The 3,924-nt window shown below is 47.1% G+C and overlaps 1 non-coding gene across 1 annotated transcript; it reads left to right on the forward strand.

Annotated features, from left to right (window-relative positions):
- Positions 1–2,850: 2,850 nt before the first annotated feature.
- Positions 2,851–3,013, forward strand: LOC126526519 (U1 spliceosomal RNA). The gene has a single exon (XR_007598588.2). It is a non-coding gene; the product is annotated as a U1 spliceosomal RNA (small nuclear RNA).
- Positions 3,014–3,924: the final 911 nt, after the last annotated feature.

A 3,924-nucleotide genomic window follows, 5' to 3' on the forward strand; every position in this document is an offset into this window, starting at 1 on the left:
AAAGGGGACAAGCTGTGTATTCCGCTGAAGTAGTAGTTCGCGGTCGCTGTTTTCCAAATGCACGAAAAACGGCAGTGGTCTCCAAGCGCCCAGGCACTACATTCCGCTGTACGTTGTCGCCCGTGCCACAACCCGTCGCAGGTTGACGCGAAGCAGCGAACACGAGCAGATCGCTGGTTACAGTAGGCGGTGGTTCTTGGATGGAATCGCATTCACAGTTTCAACCGCAGCTCGTGCAATTAAAGCCTTTCCACCGACGTGAAAGTAAACAACGCTAAAAAACAAAGCGTCACTTCCACTCGGAACAGGAAGCTGCAGCTACGCAAGTTCCGCTTGCCGCCGGAAGCTAAGGGGGTGAGTGGGAGAGGAGCGTGGAGGAGGAGGGAAGGTTGGCGGTACTTAACCTGGTCGGCGGAAAGGTGTATGGAGGGGCTTTAGTATGCGCCAGCTGCACCTTTTGACATGCCCGACACCAAGCCGGCAGGCAGAAAGAGAGACAATAGAATGCACAAGTATTTTGCATCGCCGTGCGTAGCGGCGCAGCGTGACGCGGCTCGTGCAAGCAGCTAGAGTTGCTGTGCTGTCTCGGTTTAGTCCCCAAGTAAGTCTACCGCCAACGCTAGGGCAGCGCCACCGTCGCTCGATACAAGCGGTTGTGGCGGGAAACTCGCCTGTTGCAGCAAGGGTCGCGACACAAGATTGCTGGGTAAAGAAAGGATTCGTAGATTTAACAGGACATATGTGATCAACGCTGACAACAGGTAACTAGTGGTACTACTCACAGTTGCGAGCGTTCGAGCGAATTCCACGTACATTTCGAATTTGACCCGGCCGCGGCGGCCGCATTTCAATGGATGTAAAATGCAAAAGAGGCGTGTGTCCCGCGCATTGAGGGCACGTTAAGGATCCCCTGGTGGTCAAAATTAACCCGGACTCCCTCACTACGGCGTGACTCATAATCTAATCGTGGTTCTGGCACGTCAAATCCCAGAATTCACTGCAATATTCACATTGATGTCTCTTTTAGCTCTTTATAAGCCGCAGCTTAAAAGTCTTGCTAAGTACACGCACAGAGAATTAGCCATATGGAAGCAAAGCAATAGGTTGGTTCGTATGTCCGTTATTTGGGCTTTAAGCACGTGTTCGTCTGCCAACGACTTGTTTTCCAATGCTGCAAGGCGTTCGGGCGCAGTCTCGGCCACCCGGATGCAGAACACCCATGGCCTGTTCTCAAAGAAGCTCGCATCCCTTTTCGCCTCGAATTCAAGTAGAAAGGCGAGCTTACTGTTTTTTAATGGCTCGTTGCAGTGGCGCATACTCGAAAGAAGCGGCGCCTAGTCCAGTGATGCAAGAAATCAGTTATGCAAAAAATATCATCATGCGGAATGACTCATACCCAAGTAAGCACGCAAAGATGCAATAGCTGACCCTGAAGAAAGAAAGAATGAAGGAAGGAAGGAAAAAAAATACCAATAGGACAAACCAAGAACGAAAGAAAAAAAAAAGACGGGGATAAAGAGAGAACGAAAAAATGAACGAATTAACATTTAAATAGTGCATTAGGTGCTTGCATGTGTCATGTATAAGAGGTCGACGTAGAGAGCCATGCGTTTACATCACACGGCGGCTCGTCATGTCTTGCTAGAGGACTGACCTCTCCTATTGCATAACTTAATGCATTACCACGTGTGCAGCAAGCTTTCACCTTCACGTGTCGCCGAAGCTTTTTATCTTTCCCCCGCTTGCCCGCCACCGCCCCGGATGCACTGACGTGTTTGATCGCCCGCCCGCAGCGCTCCCTCTTCGCTCTTTCATGCTTCGCTGTGCTCCTTCGCTCGGTTACGCCGAGGGACAACGCCGACGCTCGTCCCAGGAACGGGCGCCTAAGAGCTGGCGCTAAAGAATTGCGGCGACGCCGATCCCTCGATGACTGTCGGCGGGAATGCGATTAGCATTCAAACAACGTAGCGAAACGCAGTATTGCTGGAAACACCCGTATTTCACAATATGCAGTGGCCATTCAGAGACTTCGATTGCTCCGGCCATAAGTCACATACGCTGTCTCTGGCATCGGTTCACATTGCTATCACACTTGCTAGCCATAGTCGGCCATGACCTTGATGGTATGAAGGCTACTATCACGACGAATGAATGACGGGGAAGGAATGACGTCTATGGTAAGGGCGAAGGCGGTATGACAACAATGGCATGTAGAAAATGCAATGACAGTTCCATATTTCGCGGGATTTTGTTAAACGCCGAAAAAAATTCACGCAGCATGTACTTTACGACACACACACGCACGCACACGCACACGCACACACACACACACACACAGACACACACACACACACACACACACACACAAATGGATCGGTCGTTTCTGAGTCCCCTCTACAACGTAAAGAAACGCACTTGGCCCTAAAGTAAATATCTAAAATTTCGCATATTTGATCTTAGTTAATTAATTTACCGGAATCTAAATACGCCACATGACGGCAAAGTTTGGTTCAAGTTATGTGAAACATCCTGTTTATTGTCACTATTGTAGTCGCACGTGCTGGAATAATCACAAGAGGTCACGTCGTCAGCTTTGGGCAACTGCCGCTCGACATGGACGATCATTACCCGGCGCTTTCTCAAAATTTTAATGATATGGCAGTTGCAATTTGACAATAGTGCCAGTTAGGTTTATAATTATATGGGTGGAAAGCTTCTTTGTTACAATGAGTTGCTTTGCAAGCTTTCGCTGCTGAGCAGAGTTTTATCTTTCATGTAGAGTACTCGTCAGTACTTGCTCCATATAGTGCACCGTTTGTAATGGCTAGGTATGACTCCGTGTTCCTCTGCATACTTACCTGGTGCCGGGTTTCCGATGATCATTCAGGTCGGCGCCCCGTGCCGAGGCCTTGCCATTGCACTGCGGTTGGCTGAAGCACGCCACTACCCCAAACCGGGGCAGATGGGGCATGTAATTTTTGGTAGAGGGGCTAGGCGTACGCGCCAGCCCCTTCCACACGAATATAAAGAGAGATCCCTGAAAGTGTTATGGCTGCGACAGCGCTTAACTGCTCGCGAGTAGGTTTAGTTTGTAAGACCGCTCCGTTACTCTGGCATTGACGTTATTCCAACATCATCGGCCGGCGTCGTAAACACCCGCTTTAAATAAAACTCCCTATGGGGACTTCTCAGATAATGCGTATATGAGGGTTATTTCCAGTCGCTAATAAAGGTCTGGGCTCATGGTGAAGTTTGTGCCAGCAGACGTGCCTGCCGAAGCGTCATCACGCCTTGCGAAGACAGATTAAAGAATGAAAAATGATTGATAGTGAGTTAGTGAATGATTACATTACAATAGAGATTTGTAGAGGTTGATGACTAGTATAGTCAAATAGTGACCACTAATGAGTTGTAATGACTACTAATCACTCCGAAATGACCAATATAGCTACCGACGGCTTGTAACGACCACAATTGATTAGGAATGGCTAGAAATGTCTAGTAATGAGTAGTAATGAATATAAAATGGCTAATTAATTGTAATGACTTCGAAATGACCACTATGTCTAACGACGACTTAATTGTAATGACCACAATTGATTGCTGATGACTAAGAATGCTTACTAGTGAATAGTAATGACTTGTAAGGACTAGTAATTACTATGAAATGACCGATATGCCTAACGACAACTTGTAATGACAATTGAATAAAACTGACTAAAATGCTTAGTAATGACTAACCAAGACTGAAATGACTTGTAATGAATACTAATGACTACGAAATGACCAATATATCTAACAACAACTTGTAACGACTACAAATAATTAGAAATGACTAGAATGACTAAAAGTGACTACCACAATGACAGTGACGACGATGGAATGACGAAGAAGGAATCATGTTGATGATGAAGACGGCATGAC

The sequence above is a fragment of the Dermacentor andersoni genome, chromosome 8 (assembly GCF_023375885.2).
Source record: "Dermacentor andersoni chromosome 8, qqDerAnde1_hic_scaffold, whole genome shotgun sequence".
NCBI lineage: Eukaryota > Metazoa > Arthropoda > Arachnida > Ixodida > Ixodidae > Dermacentor > Dermacentor andersoni.